Source organism: Ursus arctos, unplaced genomic scaffold (genome assembly GCF_023065955.2).
Source record: "Ursus arctos isolate Adak ecotype North America unplaced genomic scaffold, UrsArc2.0 scaffold_19, whole genome shotgun sequence".
Lineage (NCBI taxonomy): Eukaryota > Metazoa > Chordata > Mammalia > Carnivora > Ursidae > Ursus > Ursus arctos.
The window spans coordinates 11321731-11342838 of record NW_026622863.1 but is presented as its reverse complement, the minus strand read 5'-3'; the positions used below and the strand labels follow the sequence as shown (position 1 = coordinate 11342838).

The 21108-nt window shown below is 47.0% G+C and overlaps 1 long non-coding RNA gene across 1 annotated transcript in view; it reads right to left on the bottom strand.

Moving 5' to 3' along the window:
* The window catches only part of LOC130544096 (uncharacterized), a 41765-nt gene extending 26904 nt beyond the window's left edge, over positions 1 to 14861 (bottom strand). Inside the window, exons 1-2 of the long non-coding RNA XR_008960079.1 lie at positions 14620 to 14861; positions 6740 to 6880 (exon numbers count right to left, since the gene is read on the bottom strand). This is a non-coding gene — a long non-coding RNA (uncharacterized LOC130544096). The remainder of the gene's footprint in view (positions 1 to 6739; positions 6881 to 14619) is intronic.
* Positions 14862 to 21108: the final 6247 nt, after the last annotated feature.

Genomic DNA, 21108 nt, shown 5'->3' with positions numbered 1-21108 from the left:
TTAGAAAATTGATAAATTTTTAGCCAGATTCATCAAGAATAAAAGAGAGATGAGTCAAATAAATAAAATTAGAAATGAAGGAGGAGAAATAACAACCAAAACCACAGAAATACAAAGGATTATAAGAGAATACCATGAAAAATTACATGCCAAAAAATTGGACAACCTGAAAGAAATGGATGAATTCCTAGAAACATATAACCTTCCAAAACTGAATCAGGAAGAAATAGAAAATTTGAACAGACTGATTACTAGCATTGAAATTGAATCAGTAATCGAACACCTCCCAACAAATAAAAGTCCAGGACCAGATGGCTTCATAAGTGAATTCTACCAAACATTTAAAGAGGAGTTAATACCTATTCTTCTTGAACTATTCCAAAAAATAGAAGAGGAAGGAAAGCTTCCAGATTCATTCTACAATTTGTTCATTCTACATCTATTACCATGATATCAAAACCAGTTGAAGACACTACAGAAAGAAAGAAAGAAAGAAAGAAAGAAAGAAAGAAAGAAAGAAAAGAGAAGAGAAGAAAAGAGAAAAGAAAAGAAAAAGAAAAGTAAAGGCCAACGTCTCTGATGAACATAGATACCAAAAATCCTCAACAAAGTATTAGTAAACCGAATCCAACGATACATTTAAAAAATCATTCACTAGCATCAGGTGGATTTATTTCAGGAATGCAAGGGTAGTTCAATGGTCACAAATCAACCAATGTGATATATCACATTAATAAGGGAAAGTATAAGAACCACATATGGTCATCCCACTAGATGCAGAAAAAGCACTTGACAAAGTACAATATCCATTCATGATAAAAAAAAAAAAGTCTCATCAAAATAGATTCAGAAGGAATATACATGAACATAATAAAGGTCATGCATGAAAAACCCACAGCTAACATCATACTCAGTGGTGAAAAACTGAGAGCTTTTCTTTTAAGATCAGGAACAAGACAAGGATGTCCACTCTCACCACTTTTATTCAACATAGTACTGGAAGTCCTAGCCACAGAGACCGGACAACATAAAGAAATAAAAAACATCCAAATTGGTAAGGAAGAAATAAAACTTTCACTATTTGCAGATGACATGGTACTATATAGGGAAAACCCTAAATACTCTACCAGAAAACTGCTAGAACTGATAAATGAGTTTAGTAAAGTTGCAGGATACAAAATTAGTATACAGAAATCTGTTGCATTTCTATCCACTAATAATGAATTGACAGAAAAAGAAATTAAGAAAACAATCCCATTTACAATAGTACCAAAAGTAACAAAACACCCAGGAATAAAGTTAACCAAGGAGGTGAAAGACTTGTACTCTGAAAGCTATAAAACATTGATGAAAGAAATTGAAGATGACACAAACAAATGGGAAGATATTCCATGCTCACGGATTGGAAAAACGATTATTGTTAAAATGCCCATACTACTCAAAGCAATCTACAGATTTAATGCAATCCCTATCAAAATACCAACAACATTTTTCACAGAGCTTGAACAAATAATCCTAAAATTTGTATGGAACCACAAAAGACCCCAAATAGCCAAAGCAATCTTCAAAAAGAAGAACAAAGACAGAGGTATCACAATCTCAGATTTCAAGACATACTACAAATCTGTCATAATCAAGACACTATGGTATTGGCACAAAAATAGATGCATAGATCAACAGAACAGAATAGAGAGTCCAGAAACAAACCCATGCTTATATGATCAATTAATCTACAACAAAGGAGGCAAGAATATACAATTGGGAAAAGACTATCTCTTCAACAAATGGTGCTGGGAAAACTGGATAGTTACATGCAAAACAATGAAATTGGACCACTTTCTTACACCATACACAAAAATAAACTCAAAATGGATTAAAGGCCTAAATATGAGACCTGAAACCACAAAACTAGAAAAAATCATAGGCAGTACTTTCTTTGGCATTGGCCACAGAAACACTTTTCTGGATAGGTCTCCTCAGGCAAGGGAAACAAAAGCAAATTAAATTATTGGGAATACTCCAAAATAAAAAGATTTGCACAGCAATGGAAACCCTCAACAAAACTCAAAGACAAACTACTGAATGGGAGAAGATATTTGCAAACGATATATACAATAGGAAGTTAATATCCAAAATATATAAAGAACTCATACAACTCAACACCCAAAAAACCCAATTTAAAAAAATGGGCGGAAGACATGAATAGACATTTTTCTAAAGAAGACATACAGATAGCCAATGGGCACATGAAAAGATGCTCAACATCACTCATCATCAGAGAAACGTAAATCAAAACCACAATGGGATGTCACCTTACACCTGTCAGAATGGCTAGAATCAAAAAGACAAGAAATAACAAGTGTTGGGGCGGCTGGGTGGCTCAGTCATTAAGCGTCTGCCTTCAGCTCAGGGCATGATCCCAGAGTCCTGGGATCGAGCCCCGCATCAGGCTCCGCCGCTGGGAGCCTGCTTCTTCCTCTCCCACTCCCACTGCTTGTGTTGCCTCTCTTGCTGGCTGTATCTCTCTCTGTCAAATAATAAATAAAAATCTTGAAAGAAAGAAAGAAAGAAAGAAAGAAAGAAAGAAAGAAAGAAAGAAAGAGAAAGAAAGAAAGAAAGAAAACGAACGAAAGAAAGAAAAGTGTTGGTGAGGATGTGGAGAAAAAGGAACACTTGCGCACTGTTGGTGGGAATGCAAGTTAGTACAGCCACTGTGGAAAACAGTGTGGAGGTCCCTCAAAGAATTAAAAATAGAGTTACCGTATGATCCAGTAATTTCACTACTGGATAATTACCCAAGGAAAATGAAAACACTCATCTGAAAAAATATGTGCATCCCTATGTTTATTGCAGCATTATTTACAATAGGCAAGATATGAAGCAATCCAAGTTTCCATCCATAGATAAATGGATAAAGAAGATATGATTACACAATGGAATATCACTTAGCCATTCTGATTTTCAGCCATAAAAAAGAATGAGATCTTGACATTTGCAACGGTATGAATGGACTTACAGGGTATAATGCATAGTGAAAGAAGTCAATCAGAGAAAGACAAATACCATATGATTTCACTCATATGTGTAACTTAAGAAACAAAACAGACAAACAAAGGAAAAGAGACAAAAACAAAAATAGACTCTTAAAAACAGAGAACAAACTGCTGGTTGCCAGAGGAGGGGTGGGTGAAGGAGGGGTAAAACAGATAAAGGGGATCAAGAGTACACTTATCTTGATGAGCGTTGAGTAACGTATAGAAATATTTAATCATTATATTGTACACCTGAAACTCATATAACACTGTATGTTAATTACACTTCAGTTTTTTAAAAAAGAAGATTGCACTTGTAGTAATGGCAGAATAATAACTAAAACCTATGGATAAAATTTTTAAAAAACAAATATCTGAATGCACTGGAGAAAGTCCCAAAGCAGTCATAAACTAAAAAAATGTTCTCTTTCTCTTATTCTCATTCCCTCTCTCTCTCTTTCCATGTCTCTCCATATCTCTCTGTCTCTGTCTCTTTCACACACACACACACAGATAAACAGACACACACACACACACACACACACACACACACACACACACACTGAACTTTTTGCCTGAGGGCAGGCCTTAGTCAGCCACCTTGCAAGTGGCTAAAGCTCAGAAACCTTCAGTTTAGGAAGCATGAATAATAAGAGGAGTTTAGGATGACCACAGCAGTTGAAAAACAGGGTGTGGGGAGGATCATGAAAAGAAGAGATCCGCAGAGGGAGAGCCCTAAACACAATGTATAAACTCTGCCTCTACCTCTAGCTGCCCCTGACCCACACATTCGCGGAGCAGATTTCAATCAGTCCAACGAAGAATCGAATAACTCAACCGAGATTTCAGTTGCTGCTTACAACAGAAGAGAGAGTTTGGAGTTTGAATTAACTGCTAATGAAGAGGACAGAAGAATGTAATGATTCCAGGGTCTTTACAACGTATCATTCATAAAATCCAGGATATTATCCGAAATTACTAGACATACAAAGGCACAGGAAAATGTAATCCACACTTAAGAGTGAAGGTAACCAATGAAGATATTAACCCCAAGAAGACCCAGATATTGGGACTGGCAAACAGAATTTTAAAGGAGCTATTATAACTATGTTCAATAATGTAAAGATATGCTTGTAATAAATTAACAGATAGGAAATCTGAGCAGTAAAATAGAAACAGTTGAAAATGACCAAGAGGAAATTCCAGAACCAAAAATTAAAATTGGAAGTAAAAAATGCTTAGCTGATCATACATAACAAAAGAGTTAGTGAGTTTAAAATGTATCAATAATAACTGAACAGAATAAAAAAATGTATCAATAAAAACTAAGGGGCACCAAGGGAAAAAGATTTTAAAAGTGAACAGAGGTCACTGGTCTGTGGGGAAATATGAAAAAGTCAAGAGGAGAGAGAGAAAATGGAAAAAATATTTGAATACACCAAAGGAGAATACATTGAAAATAAAGTGTATGTAGGCCTATCATACTCAAACTGATGAAAACTAAAAATGCAGAGAAAATCTTGAGCAGTCAAAGAGAAAGGATATATTACATATAAAGGGGCAAGGCCACAAATGACCTCTGGCTTATCACTAGAAAAAGATGGCAGCCAGGAGACAGTGTAACCACAACTTTAAAAGGCTGAGAGAATAAAAAATTATCAACTCATCATTCTATATCCAACAAAAGTATTCTTCAAGAATGAGGCAAAGTGAAAACATTTTCTATAAACAAAAGGTAAGAAAATGTCACCGGCAGACCTGCACTACAAAGAATCCTACAGGAAATTCTTCAGGCTAAAGGAAAACAATACTGGCTAGAAACTCTCCATTAAACCTGCCATTAATAAGGTAAAAGAGGTATGACCAAATATCACCATGAACCCATTTCACTCCCAACGGAGGTAACAAAATATTAGGTAATCATTAGTGCTATTTATAAAATATTTCTGATTTTCCTCATTTTAGGCATACGATAGAATTGCCAATTCCACTTTTCGGGGTTGGGTGTAGCCATATGACTTGCGTTAGTTGATGAAATGTGGCAGAAACTTATCAGAGTGTACATTTTGCCTCCTTTTCTTTTTCTGACCTTAATAATCACACAAACACAGAGATGGCAGAGACCCTAGGCAACCTTCAATAGACGTAGAGTATGAGTGAGATTTTTGGGGTTGTTTGTTACCACAGCATAACCTAGCCTATCCTGACTGATACAGAAATTAGTACCTAGGAAATGGTAGCACCATCACAAAGGAAAGTATATGGCACTGGCTTAGGGGGCAAGCATTTAACTGTATAACGACTGTTTCATTGGTGCCTGGAAGGTGTGTGATTCAGGCTTGCAATGGCAAAACATGGTAAAACTATCTCCTGTGATAACTTGGAAGGCAGAGAATTTGTCCAATAAGAACTCTTTTTCTTCCTGACGTGTATTCCAGCAGACAATGATCAAGACAGTGGATATGCTCTCAGCATATGTCCCAAAGGAGGGTGTATGGAACAAAGTGGACATGAGAAATAAACCTTTTTTTTTAGACACTGAGATTTGAGGGTTGGTTTTTGTAGTGGAAGTTAATGCATTGTAACTGATGACAGAAAATGCTGACCCAGTCATGCTCATGGAGTATGGCGGTGGTTGGTAGGCAAAGCACTCTGTGTTTTCACCAACAGAGCACAGGCAGGTCGGGGATCCAGGACTATGGGAACATCTGTGGCTATTTACAAATTGAATATCCCCACTTCCAGCAAAAGGCTGAAAGCAATGCCTGGGATTATCCTAGACAGAGAATGAAGGGCAGAGGAATATCCACTTGATGGGTCCCCAACTCTGATATCTTGAAAATTCTCTCTGCGTTTATTGAAAGGAATTCAAATAAGAGCCTAGCCCAGAGAGAAGACTCATTGCCAACGCTGGCACGTTCTCAAACAATGAAAGACCAGGGAGTACAACAGTATATACTGTGTGATCCCATCTTTGTTGTTAAAAAGATTTACTTCGGTGTGAAATGTCAACCATTCCATAACGTCAATGGTTGGCTACCTCTAGGATTACCAATGATCTCTATTTCTTTTTTTTTTATTTTATTTTTTTATTTTATTTATTTATTCGACAGAGATAGAGACAGCCAGCGAGAGAGGGAACACAGCAGGGGGAGTGGGAGAGGAAGAAGCAGGCTCATAGCGGAGGAGCCTGATGTGGGGCTCGATCCCAGAACGCTGGGATCACGCCCTGAGCCGAAGGCAGACGCTCAACCGGTGTGCCACCCAGGCGCCCCTATTTCTTTTTTTTTAATCTGTATTTTCTCATTCTAAAATAAATATAGTATTTGTTAAATAAAAGCTTTAGAAACAAAGTAGATAAGCAAATACAACAACAACAAAATGAACATTTGGAAGAGAACAAGTCCGAAAAGTCAGGAATCAAATTATTGCTATCTAGGAGGAAGGCACAGGGTCAGTCTTACACCGAGTCCCCTGGTGGGCACTGAAGTTCCTCCCTGAGAGAGTGAACGCAGAGAGAAATCTGTGAGTATGCGGGTAGGGACTTTTCCTTGTTTGGCACTGTGAATTCACCAAGAGAAGAGTATGTGTTAGTACAAGTTGGTTAGCAGGCAATTTTCAGGGTTTCACGAGGTTCATGACAAATGTTTTTGGAGCTTGTTCAGGCCCATGTCTACACATGGAAAGCTCTTCCTACTTTAACTCACCCTTTGGCAGCATGAAGCATGTTAACACCCCATCTGATCACCTTCAGCAAAAAATTAGGGTTCTTCTGAAGTTCCTTCCAGCCCTCTGTATGAAATCCAAGTGTTTGAAATACCACGCCACACCAAGCTGAGAGAGGCAATCTTGTGAGGGAGACAAAAACATGAATGCTCCGAGGTATTTTACGAGTTGTAGTCAAAACCACCCATACCATACTCAATGTCAATTAACGAAGTTGCTCTTTCATGCAGCGCGTTAGCGGAAGAAAATGAGAGAAAGAAACCAAGTCTAGAATTCTAGGTCTTGAGTCCCCTTACAAAGCGTCGCTTACAAAATGATCTATTTCCGCCACCAGCCTGCTGCGGGATCCTTCTTCTCATAGACTCATTTCCCTCCCAGTCCAATGGGGAGGAGGGAGGGGTGGCCAAGGTGGAGATTGTAATGTTGCACCTCACCACCTCCCCAGTCCTGTCCGGCTCCAGCACTGGAGAGCCTGCGTCACAAATTCGGGAAATCCTGTCTATCTCATGGCTTGTTGGCTGAAGAAGGGTTTCAAAAAAGCTGTGATAAACATGGACCCAAACACAAGCTTTAATAATTAAAAAGTGGGGCAAAGCTGGTGTTGACCCAGATGTAAAACAGAACCCATTTAGGAAAGAAATAGGCCCCATTCGAAGACATAAATCATCCTTCCTGCTAATACATTTCCTGCGGTCCTTTCCCTCCAAGCGTTGTTCATTTTTCTCACCATCAGTACATAAGAATTGTTTGTTACATATGTAACAACTTAGTGTTTTTCTTCTAAACCACTGTGCTGTGTGTGTTAAGGGCACATATTCTTTCCACCTGTTCTGATTGTCATTGGTGTTATTAAAGAAAAGAAAAACCCTTTCCACTTGGGTTTATTCAGAGAGAGTTAACATCTGATTTTACATGGAACTATTTAAAAGAAAAAGAACAACACGGCCTGCAGCACTTCTAGCATAGGGCGTGGGAGTGTTTGATGTCCTGGTGCTTGTTCATAAAAGAATGTTGTTTTGAAATGTGCAGTGAAGTCAGGGAAAGAGATCCAAAGAAAGTTCCCGTTGAGACAAAATCAAATCAACCCACCGCCCCCCAAACACCTCCCTCTTGGATCGGGGGACCCCTGGCTCGGTGCCCACCATCTGTGCCCAGGGAGGCCTCAGCATTGCTGCCTGCAGTGATGTGCGAACATGGGTTGGTCGCAGTCAGGGCACCGGTCAAGGTCATTCGTGTATCGGGACGCACAGAACAGAGGCCGCCCCAGTGGCCTGGCCCATGTCACAAACCTAACCCTAAGTCAGCCGGCACTTAGGGGAAATGCCTCACTGCCGAGGAAACGGAGCATACACCCATCACAGTCCTCCAACTCAGCTGTGGCTAGCTTACCTTACCCGAGAAAAGAGGAGCCTCCTAGCCCACCTAGCCCTGCTTCTGCCTTGTCTCCCTACCACCCCGTAAAGCTCCCGTTACCCCAGGCCCTTCGGGAAGTACGCTCCACTGCGTATGAGGCACCGTGCTCCCCCAAGGCACAGAAACGTCTGCTCTTGAATAAAGGACGTCCAAGTCATTGCTAAATTGTTTTATTTTTGTCATTTGTCAGCACTAACAGGCTGGAGGAGAGACGTCTGTCAGAGCTGACCCAGAGTCTCTGAAGGGATTCTGCCAAAGTGAGTATCACCCAGGTAGTGGCCCTTCCCCAGGAACCCACAGGTTCGTGGGTTACCCTTTAAATAAAGCCGAATAAAATGTCTGGAGCTGCCAGGCAACGCCAGGAGACACTCACCCGGGCCCAGCATTTCGGGGGGGGGGCAAAAACTCAGCCATCAAAGGAAATCATATTTTAATGAAGTATTTTAAAAATCAAAATTAATGCAGAAAAATCCATGATGAATAAATTACCAACATTATAAATAAAGAAGGATCCAGAACAATGCATTGCTCAGCTATACCAGAGCCTGAGGCAAAAGGAAAAATCAGTCGTACACTGATACCCTGTCTGTGTTTAAAATTTTGGTAATCTGTTCATCAAAGATTTGTATTTGGGTTTTTTAAACGTTGCATGAAAATAGGGTTTCTCTCAACGGCTGAGTTTTGGAGTGCACGCTCTCAAATGTGCTGAGGCAAGTGCCTCACCTATGTGACCAGACCCCAACCCTGATTCTCGTGCAGGGAAGTAACAGGATCCAGCCTCCTATCCTCCCTCCTACTCTTTCGAGGTTCACCTGCCAGGATGGTGGAGGAAAACAGTGTTTGTTAAGAAACTGTTCCTGGGTCAGCGGGCACGGCAGCCTGTCCCTCTGTGGTCATTCCCCTCCTAATGTCTTGCTGGCCCACCTCCAGCCTCTGCCACAGGTCACTGCCTGGAAGGGCACCACGGTGCCCGTGCACCACTGTAGGGGTCTCAGTTTTACTTTGGGTCTTGGGGAGAGAGGATCAAGGGAGCAGCAGGTGACTGCAGCCAGTAATTACTGTGCTGGCAGGAACCGACTTTAAATTGGAAGTTTCTAGGGGCACCTGGGTGGCTCAGTCAGTTAAGCGTCTGCCTTCAGCTCAGGTCATGATCTCGGGGTCCTGGGATCAAGCCCCATGTCAGGGTCCCTCCTCAGTGGGACGTCTGCTTCTCACTCTCCCTCTGCCCCTCCCCCTGCTCATTCTCTCTCTCTCTCTCTCACTCAAATAAATAAATTAAATCCTAAAATAAATAAATTGGAAGTTTCTAGTCCTCACGTTTCCTAGAGCTCATCAGCCTGCCTCAGCCCCTCATAGGGAACTGCCAACTTAAGACAGTGCTGGGGGACCCCTCAATCCCTCCTCTTTTTCCAGAACCCCAAAGCCCTTCTCAGTTTCTCACAGCGCCAAAGTCCTCCTCTTTTCCATGACGCATGTTTGGACTTTTCTCTGTCCAAACCTCTTTCTCTAGGTCATGCCCACAGGGCAGACGCCTCTCTCAGTCAGCAAGGAAGAGTCTCTCCAAATACTAGAAGTGTTTTTTTCCCTCTTTTTTTTTTTTTTAAGATTTTATTTATGTATTTGACAGAGAGAGAGACAGCCAGCGAGAGAGGGAACACAAGCAGGGGGAGTGGGAGAGGAAGAAGCAGGCTCATAGCGGAGGAGCCCGATGTGGGGCTCGATCCCAGAACGCCGGGATCACACCCTGAGCCGAAGGCCGATGCCCAACGACTGAGCCACCCAGGCGCCCCTGTTTTTCCCCTCTGTGTGCAGCTATGCCAAGAGGCCGACAGGCTGCAACACCCCCACCTCTCCACCAGCCTTCTCCCCTCCCCGCATGAGCCATGGGATTCGGTCACCTGTGCGCAGGTCCGGGTCCCCTGTCCTGAGGGCCGTGTCCGTTCATCCCTCCCCTCGGCTCTGCGCCCTGGGCCTGGCGTGAAGCAAATGCGGGATGCAGGTGCCCCGAGCTGCCACATCCCTGTTGCTCGGGCAGGCAGGGGGCAGAGAGTGCTAACGACATGGGAACGCAGGGGCCCGCACACAGCGGTGATGCTGCTCGTTCCGAGTTTCCAGTCCCAGAGCCCCAGGGGCTTCTGGGGAAGCGTCTGGTTCCGGCCCCCCTCCCTGAGTACTGCCGGCCCCCACACCAAAACCCCTCCCCCAGAAGGTGCTTAGCTCCTGATTCCACAGCACAAACCCAAAGGCCCTGAGTGTGTAAGGGTGGGGAGAGAAGGGTTTGGATCCCAGTCCCCTCTGCTCCCTGGTGACACGACCCTGTGCATGTGTCATGGTCTCTTCAGGCCTATTTCCCCCTCTGCAGAGTGAGCATCATAAATAGTACTCCCTCCAGGAACTCCCAGGTGGCTCAGTGGGTTAAGCGTCTACCTTCGGCTCAGGTCATGATCTCAGGGTCCTGGGATGGAGTCCCATGTCCAGCTCTGCGCTCAGCAGGAAGTCTGCTTCTCCCTCTCCCCCTGCTTGCTCTCTCTCAAATAAATAAAATCTATAAAAAATAATAAAATAACTAACTAAATAAATAGTACTACGTCCAGTAGGCATTACTGTGGGGCTGAATGAGTCTTCCACGCTGAGCCCTAGAAGAGTGTCTAGGACCCGGTAAGCCACTCTTACTACCTCCTGGCCTGTGCCGAGTTTATTTTTTGGCGTAGAGAAGGCAGGTGGAGCCGCTGATCATCTCAGTGTGCCTAAGGCACAGGGCTGAGGGAGCTCTCAGACTCACTCCGGGTCGCACTGGACCCTTCCATTCCCAGGAGCACTTAGAGGGATTGGAAAGTCCCTGGGAAAAGATCCCTTTGCTCCAAAGAAGGAGCAACTTCAGGTTTTAAAGTGTAAATGACCTTAAAGGCCGGAACAGTGGGAGTCAAGTGTGCACACACATCCCTTGACTCAGATCCCCTGGCTTCAGAGGCAAACCCCCAAATGTCCCCGGACCCTGGCTGGGCCTGGAATGGAGTGTGTCTCCCAATAATAATGCAAACGGGCAGGAAGATGGCTTTCTTCAGTGTTTGCATAAAACTTGAGCTTTAGAGCATTTTTTCTTTCCAGAGAAGAAGTCTTTGTGGAAGTACTGGGTCAAGAATGCCTTTTCAAAGCCTGTCTCACACCCCATTGGAAGAGCGCCCCCAGGGAGGGCGAGGTTCCTGCAGAGTGCTTCGCAGCAGGAGGGAAGCAGGAACACCCCCGTCTGTCCTCCAGGTCAGTAAGAATCCTTTCCTTCGAGGGAGGACCCCTTGCTTGGGGCCTGGAGACCAGCTCTGTTAGACGCACCCCAAGTTCCACCCCCAGCCCCATCTTCCTGTCCCCCATCCTTTCCTGGCTTGAAAGACCCTGTCGGAGTCCAGAGCCTCCACGTGGGCCCCCAAAGGACCCGCTGGGACTCCGCCAGCGGCACCATCACCTCCCAGGCAGCAAGCAAGACCCCAAGACACAGGCTGACATAAGCTTTACAAAATCCTCCCGAGCCAGCTGGCCTCCCCTTCTACGGAACCAAATGCCAGGAAACTCTGGCTGGCCCGCCAAGTCCCCCTGCCTGAGGGGTGCAGGACTTGCTGACATGTGCCTTTGTCCTTCAGGGCTCCAATCCCCCACCTCCCCGCCAGCACGGGGCACCCCGGCGCAGCAGGGCCAGTCCCTGCAGCTCCTAGCGCAAGGCTGGGAAAGCCAGCTCCAGCCGCTCGGGGGGAGGGGGTCCTGAAAGGCCTATTTTCCACATGCTGCTGGGGAGATACCTGACAGTCCTGGATCCCTGGGCCAGGAGGCCGACCAGAGGCAACCAGGCCACGAGCCACTCCTTGTCAAAAAGGAAAGAGAGGTCTGGTCTTCCAACCACAGGCCATAGTCTATGTCTTGGGGGAAACTAGTCTCCCAGGGCTGCACTTCGCTTTTCTCCCCTCTTCCTGAAGGGTGTGCCATCCTGACCCCTCTAACACAAATCTATTTGCATCTGCTCAGGCCCCCCGCATCCCTCAGCATCACAACGCTTCAGTGCCCCATGCCACAACCAAAAGCAATCGAGAAGAAAGCATGCTGTCCATCAGGAGCCCTGGGAAAAGGCCCAGAGAGATTCCAGCCTATCCACAGCAAAATGTTCCCTCCCCCTTGTCTCCCAGTGTCCCCCCAGTCACCAGGGCAGACTTATGCCCCCTCTTTCTCCTCTCTGCACACTCTGTAGGCCTTTCGCCCTACCTTGCCAGACAGCTGGGTCTGCTTCCATGGAGCCAGTCTCTCCTTCCTCCCGGAGAACCTGTCCTTTAAAATCCCCCTACCGCAGGCTGCTTCCACCGCTAACTCTCATCCCCATCTCCAGAGGCTTTCGAGCCTTGTACACAGGCACCGAATTTTCCAGCTCCCTGCCCCCAGGCTCCCATCTTCAGGGTGAATGAGCTTGTCTGTCTTTACTTCTGTTACTCCTTAACTTGTCATGTGTAAGCCTGTGCTTTCAAATGATACAAAATAGACCCAAACACCTCAATTCTGGAAACTTACTGAAGGTCAAACAGAGACTCAGCCATTAACATCCCCTGTGTTAGAGTAATTTACATTTGTATCTGCGAGGAAAAGCTAAGGAGCCTGGTAGACAGCATTGTATGGCTTTTCTTCATTAACTCAAGTAGGCAGGAAGGAAGCACCAGGGCCAAGTAGAACTATTCCCTCCGGTCTTTCTCCCTCTCCCAAAGAAAACAAAGAACAGAGACACCTATGCTACCCCTCTCCCCAATCTCACTTCACAGAGTTTTGGGAGCCCCGGTATCAGGCAGGGGACACCCCCGGACTGAAAGTTTCCATGGCCCGGATCGTCAAAGTCCCGCATTTCTGTGAGTTTTGACCTGAGCTGAGGTCAGTGCAGGACAAGGGCGGGCAATGTGCTTACGTGCTGACTGCCTGGAAGGCCTTTTCCATTTTGGAGTGTCGACCGTGGGTCAGACAGTCTCAGGGAATAAGCTGTAAGTGGGGGTGAGTCTTTCCATATGTCTTGCATGAAAATTGAAAATGATCACCTAATGTAGTCCAGAATCCCTCCAAACCGGTTTTATTGTTTTGAAAAAGAAAAGGAAAAATGTGCGCCAGGTTGAACGTCATGAGGTCTCTGATCCAAATGCACAAAGCAGAACAAATCACCCCTGAAATGGAGTCAAAGAGGGGTCCCAGCGGGCAACAGGTGGGGCTGTGAGTCCAAGTGGACATTTCATAAAGCACAATTTGATGAGGACGATGGCATGTGATAGTCACAGGAATTCCAAACTTCCCATTTTCTGATGAGAGGAAAGAGGCTGCTGAGCTCCTGAGAGACCCTTTAAAATAATTTTCTCAGTACTTACTGAGGGATTTGATGTATACGGTACAAAAAAAGGAATGGGAAGATAATGGACAGCAATTGCACCCCCCCCCCAGGACTGGCAATCCACAGTAGAGTAGCTGACAAGATTCTCTCATTCCCTGCCCCAACATACAGCCTCTCCGCAGATATGTGAAATTCACTGTTAGAGATTCTTTCCTTTGTATTAAACATTCTTAACAATCATGAAAGGAAAACGTTTCTTCCAAATCCCTCAAAGACCGAGTTACATTTCATTTCCAGCCTATTCTACTCTATATGGAGAGTATGGGGGTATTTAGTTTCAGAATGAGTCAAGTAATTTTTTTTATTCCTAATTAGAAATGTGAAATGCTTTACTGAACGAAATGATGTAATGTCTTGGATTTGCTTTAAAATAATACAGAAGGTGAGGGAGTAGGTAGGGATACAGAAACAAGACTGGCTAAGAGCTGATTATTGTGGAAGCTGAGTGATGGGTACATGGGAGTTCATATCTCATACTCTGACTGTTATATACATTTGCGATATTCCATAACAGGATGTATTTATTTCAGAAAGGAAAACAGTAAGATCGTGCTAAAAAAATTATTATGTTTTGTTGCATAATATGCAAAAGTCTTCTCCAATCCTTTCCCCTCCACCCAAGACTACAGCTGTAAACAACTGCTGTCTACTCTTCCAAAAAAAATTTTTTTTTAATCCTAGGGTTCTAAAGCCAAGAAGAACCGCAGAGCTATCTAAGGAGGTCTGGTGTCTTCACTGGTGAGGGAGCTGAGGGCCGGGCTGGGCGAATGAGTGCGAGGCAGAGTCCAAACTGGAGTCCAGGCCCCACTGCCCCATGGTCAGTCTCCACTCAACCCCTCGGGGGGTGTGGTTTTCCAAACGCACACTTGTTTACTTCCCTAGTTCATGGTATTTCGATAGTGACCAGTGAGAGACAGGAAAGTCAGGCCCAAAGTAGGAGGGCTTTTTACCCAAGACGAGAAGGAGATTCCACAGAGCTCGGTGATCAAGGCAGGAAACCACCTCCCACTTCCTCCATTCTGGGGGCTGGACGAGGCTACTTACCCTCTTCGGAGATCAACGTGGGACCTCGTGTCCGTACCACAACCCAGGACGTAACTGAGCAGCCCCAGGGGGCAGCGGTGGCTACCATTGGCTTACGAATCTGTCGAAGCAGAGAAGTTTGATCAAGAAGGAAAAGCAAAATTCCAGCCCTGGATTCCAAGAACCCTTTGCTTGGGTGAGGAGGAGCCAAAGAGCTCAAGGAAACCTGAAGCTAACCCCCAGTGCATCATCATCCCACCGGACTGAACGATGAACCGAACGGGGCATGATCCGTCAAGCCCATGGGACGTTTCTCCGCCCACACAGCCAGACCTGCTGGCCGATTCCCGAGCGGTCCCTGCCAAAAGCCACGGGGAATCCAGTGAAGTCAGCAAAGAGTCCTCAAGCTCTATGTTGCAGGGGCCTCCCCAGAGGTCACCGCCTGTCCCACCTCGCCTCCGCATCATAGCAAAGCCGCCTAAAGCCACGCTGGGTGTGAAGCCACGTCTGGCCACTTAGGGCTTGAAGGAGCTTACAGCTGTCTTCATCAACAGGCCATCCTGATAGGGAGTTCTCCACCTCTGACCCGTGTGCTTTGTAGGACAGACAGAGGCCCGAAGGGCATTTCTAGAGAGATGGCATTTCAGCATTTTAATCAAAGTTGCCATAGGGATAGCCCTCCCTGGCCATAAATGACGTGTTGGTCAGCTTCCTGTTGCTGCTGTAACAACTTACTTAACGCTTAGTGGCCTAGAACAATCCAAATTCATGCTCTTCCAGGTGGGTTTCACTGGTGTCTCCGCTCAGGGTCTCGCAAGGCCAAAATCAAGGTGTCACCTGGCCTGGGTTCTTAGCTGGAACCTCTGGGAAGAATCCGCTTCCAAGCTCCTTCCAGTTGTTGGCAGAATTCAATTCTGGGGCCTGAGGTCTCTGGCTCCATGCGCCGTTAGCTGGGGGCCACTCTCAGCAGCTGAAGGCCATCTGCATTTCTTGTGACATTGCCAGGGGACTGAATCGGCTCAACAAGCCTCCCTTGTAGGAGACACTGGTGCACGGGAGGCTACAGGCTGAGCAGGGCCCATTCCCTGCCCTCAAGCAGCGAGAACAGAGAGGGAGGCCGCTGAAGAGGACACCCAATGGGGGAGGCAGCCACAAACTCAGATGAAAACATGGTGCGATTTCCCTCCTTCAACACATCACCGTAATTTAAAGCACATCCCCCATTCCCTTTCTCCCTTGTTACCCTGAAGTGTTTTGAAGGAGGGTGGGGCTTAGGGGACAGGCTCTGGGAAGGGGGGCATATCTGGTCTCCATGGCTGCCTGTCCGTGAAGAAATCAGCAGAGAGCTCCACTCCCACGCAGGCATCAGTCTCTGTGGCTTCCTACGGCATCATTCTTCCCAAGAGCCTCTTTTGAGTTTACCCCAAAATCAGACCACAAGATCTTTATTTGGAGGTGATCCCCAAAACCAGCAGGGGAAGGGGGAGCAGTGAGACAGGGCAGGAGCGCGTTCCAGGGACCTGGCGGGCTACCAGAGCTCAGTCTCCCTGGAAACCACATACAAGGACTCCGCGTGAGGGGCAAGGGAGCTGGGGTATTGATCCCCCAGCTCCTTCAGTCCTGAGGGGAGGGCTGCCCCAGCATCAGTTCCCCAGCACCTGGCCTACCCCGTGTGAGGGCAGAGCTGTTACAGAAATCCCTCTGCCAGAGACAGGCAGGTGCTGGCCCCTGGCTGGCAGGCAGGCAGCAGGGAAGGAGCAGGTGCGGCCCAAGGGCCGTGGGGGTCGGGGGCACCCCTGCTTCTGCAGCAAGGCCTGGCTCTGTATGTCCCCGAGGAGGGTTGGGAGACTGGAAAGTCTGCAAGGATGACTAAAGCCTCTTCTGTCCAGACCCATCTGAGCTGGGTTGCCCCCAGGCTCGGGTCACATCTCCCAGTCCTCCCCAGGAAGCTCGGCCCAGGGGCCCTCTGTTCTCAGAGGGAAAAGCTGTCTGGGTGTCGGGGTGAGGTCCATGGGGCAGGGGCACCTCCCCTTCTCAAGGACCCACAGGCGTCCTTACCCCCCCTCTTCTTCAACTCTCCCTCTGCCCTCCCCGCCCTGGGCCTGCGGACCGGGCGCCTCACCTCAGGGAAGTGAGGACATCCTCTCGGCCTAGCACCTGGCAACCTGAAGCTATTGTGTTTGCCAGGGACTTTCCCATCCCCGAAATGGATAGGAAGTCACTCTGGCAGCTCATTGTCCCTGATTTATACCCCCCCCCCTCCTCTTGCTACAGTGAGCCTAGGAAGAGTGTCCCGAGTGAATGGGACAGGCCCCTGTGAACCAGGAAACACAGGAAATCCTTCAGATGATTCTTATCACACAGACGTGCACCCAAGGGGCCAGAGTCCAGGGTGAATATGGTATGTGCTCTAGTGAAGTCCTTCCCCAGGAGAGAGAGAGAAATTCCCATCGGAGGCAAGCATGGAGGCCTGCAAGAAAGAAGGGGAGTGTGTGAGCTGGGCCTGGAGGGACGAGTGGAGACTCGGCCGCTGGAGGAGCATCAGGGGGGCCTCACCGACCTTGGGCTGCGCTTAGGGCTCTTGGGCCCCGGGAGGCAGAGGGCAGATGTATACCCCTGCCATGTCAGACAAGGCAGGAGAGACAAGAGAAATGAGGGACGCACCCTGTCGAGGAGGCTTTTGAAGCCAGACTATCTGGGGATCCTCAGTGGGCCAAGTGTAGGCCTCTCCATGGGAAGAGGAGGGGGCGCCCCCCCAGCTCGCCGAGACCCCCCCACCCGAGCTTCACTGGGGCCAGGACGCCAGGTGAGTCCCGGGCTCCGGTGAGGGGCAGGGCTGATCTTCTACAGGAATTCACGAATCACGTGGGGCCCGGGATGCCCTCGAGGAGCGAGATTGTCAGAGGAGGAGCTGAGAGCCCAGGAAAATGGCCGGGACGACGAAAGCACAACCCACCCAGCCACTATCTTGGCTTCTTAGGAGCCCAGTCTGCTCTGGAGAAAAGAAGAAGGTCTGAGTTTTCTGGTTGTTCACACTCAGAAGCTAAAGCCCAGGAACTTCCAAACATCTGGCCTTGACCGCACAAAACCCCCACCACGCCCGCCGGGGCCCCATTTAGCGATGCTATGGCTCCATCTAGAGCCGGAGGAAGGATCTCGTCGTCGCTGGATTCCTCTGTGAGCAACAGCCGGGCCTTTGAGTTTCACAGGCTCATCGCAATTAACGCTAATAAGGCCCTTTCCCTCCCTCGCTGTGCCCTTTATTCAGCGCAGCTTTGGAACTAGGCTGGAAGTTAGTTATTTCAGGCTGTGTCTACAACAGCAGCTGTTCAGAATAGCCTCGAAACCCTTTTAGCCAAAATTGGTTTGGAGTTTCTATTTTAAACCACTGTTGGTAATGAATTGAATTAAATGGAGTTGTTTTTTTTTCCTCCCCCACTTTTTTTTTCTTTTTTAACAACAGAACCAATAAAAGCCCTTAAGATAGCAAGATTGCATTCTCTTTCATTCACTGAATAAACATTGAATTAGCACCTTCCCGGTGTGATCAACACAGTGCCCCGTCAGGCTCGAAAACATCCCATAATTGACTCACCAGAGAACTTCTGCTACTGCCTCTGGTTGCCCGGAACCCCCACAAGGGTCAGGAGACAGGCAAGGAGAAAGACCAGGGTCACCAGCGGATGTGGAGCTTGGAAGGCCTTCGAAACCTAGTGACGTAAAATCCTTTGACTCATGACAAAATGGAAGCTGGAAGTCAGTCCCATAAGGGCGAGGTTTTTGTCCTTTTCTATTTTTTTCCTCAGAAGTGTAATTAGTTTTTTCCTATTAAAAAAAGGAATACAAAAATAACTGTGCAGAAAACTGGGAAAATAAGACAAAAAAGAATAGACAATCGAAGACATTAGTAATCCCATCCGCCAAAGAGGGCCACTTTGGCAGCTGACCAGCCTACATGGCCCTGAGCTAACTTTGTCTTTCTCACAGTGGTGCTATGGTCTCTCCACCCCACAGGACACGAACATTCTTCCAAGTCACTGCATATTCTTCCACGTGATTTTGAATGGCTGCCAAGTATGCTTTCATAGGAATGAACCGTAATTTATTTACCCCACGCCAGGATCCCCATTTTTCACAATTAAAAGCTCTGTACAGATGACATTCCTTCAGATGAACCTCTGGCCATGGAAGTTCTGGGTCACAGGGCACATCCCAGGGAGGCCTCCGAGACAATGCCTCATATTGCCGTCCAGGGTTGATCCCCTAGGACTTCACGTCACATCGGAACCAACATCTACCTGGAGGAGCCCTGTTGGCCACTTCAGAAGTTCAGCGTGGTGGCGACGGGTGTGTGAAGGGGACCTTTGCGGTTACACCCTTTACCTCGTAGGTGATTCAGACTGGAACGCCTCTGGAACACAGGCAGCCAGACATGTTTGGGACCCAGTAAGGATTTAGCCCACAGAGCATTACCACAAGCTGGGCAGATGAAGGGAGAGAGGCTAAAGCTAGTCCTCATCACCCATACCTCACCACTGGCCAGGATTAAAGGTGCCCCTCGTTTACTTTTCCTTCTTGCACATCCTATCCACCGTTTGTGTTCACAGATGCTTTGCCTCACCCTGCATGTTTTATAAGGTTGGACTCCTCTGGAGACAATTATATTCATTAGGACTTTGAGAAAAAAAAAATCCTGGCACCTCTCAAATGTGAGGTGTGAGCTAAGGAATCAATATACTGGCTTAGGGGAGACTTGCAGATCATTTTCTTTGGAATTGAAACATTCTTCCGTCTGATCCCTCCAGTTGTTGGGTTCGTATGGGGTGGAAACGACTGGAAGGATGGTGAAAAACGGATCTTACCCGAGGACTGCACAGCCAAAGTCACTCGGGGGTTAATTTTGGAAAGAGAGGAGGCAGAAATAACCAGCTTCAGCTGAAAAGGAGAAACTAAATTGTGTGTCTTTGATCTTAAGGGGGTGCCTAATGGACTCTCTCTCATCAGTCACGAGAAAAAGGAAAGAATGTAGCAGAGAACCCCAGAAGGTAAGAGCCTGATGTCACCTCTGGGTGGAAGGTGATGTAGAGACAAGGGTCGCCCAACCAAGGTCACGGGCTTCGGGGTAGTGGATGGGGATGGGCTGGAGCCCTGCCTTTCAGGCGACTCATCCATGTGGCAGAAGAGGGGCTTAGTCCTTAGGGAGCAAGAAGAGCCCCCCCCCCCAAAAAAAGGGGAGGTGGCACGGGGAGCCAGGAGCAGGAGAAAGCAGACCTTACTCTTCTCTGTCTGATTCACACTGCTCTTAGGAGGAGATGAGTGGTTGACTTCCACCCCAGGTGCCTGCCCGGGCGGTGGCCGCGACGAGCACGGGCGCGTGGGCGGACACCCCAGGGCCTCTGTGTTTTTATTGAATGTTCTCATCACCTTGACATCCTAGCAGTTTCCCTTTGCTGCACATGTGTCATGCTGAGAATGTGGGTGAGGCTCAGGCGCTGGTTCAGGCGGAAATGGTGCTCTCCTACCTGCCCCGGAATGTGGGCCAGCAGCTTCCGTGTCCCTGGGGGGCCCACCAGGGGAGCACCTGCCAGGCCGCGCTGCTCACCTGCCTGGCACTCCCCCTCCACCCCCACACTGAGGGCATGCCTCTGATGGGTGGGACTTCTCCCAGGTTTCAATTCATCTGTTTTTGCTCTCAGTGGCAACACCACCGGGAAGGCTTGCGAGGATCTCCTTATTACGGATAAACCGCAGGCAGAAGTGATCGCTACCCCACACTTTCCGAGTTCACAGTGGGACCCTTGAGCGTGCCAGACAAAAACAGCAAAGACCTAATTACACCAACAGAAATAACTTACACGGTCACATACCTTCTACCCATGCATCTCCGAGCCGGTTGGCCTTTCACTTCATGCAACAGTGAAATAAAATAGTTTGAGGCTGACATTTCAATAGGTCCAAGATCCTGAATACAGCTGAGCAACTCCCCATACTCTTTCTGGGCCACAACTTCCCCAGCTGGAAATGAAGGTTAATAATTTTGGCTTAACTCCCATACTCCATCCACCACTGCTTCTCAGACATGTAGTGACAAGAGATATTTACAGGGTTTTCCAAAGTTGGCTGATGCCAAGAATCACCTGGGAAACATGTCAAAATCCAAACTCCCAGGCCAAACCCTGAACTTACTAAGTCAGCAGTTCCGGCATGGGCCTGGGTATCTGTAGTTTTAAAGAACTTGTGACTGTATGTTCAGGAAAGCTTGGGAAATGTTGAGGGAATCACCATTGAAATCCTTTAATGTTTCAGAAGGCGCCAAGCTCTGAACACTCCAAGGTGCGTTTATTATTGCTATTATTTCGGACTGGGATTGCCAGCTTTAGCAAATAAAAATACAGGATGTCCAGTTAAATTCAAATTTCGGATAAACAAGGAATAATTTTTTTTTAGTATAAGTATATCTCATGCAATCTTTGGGTTATACTTATACTAAAAATTTCCTTTACTCTGGCG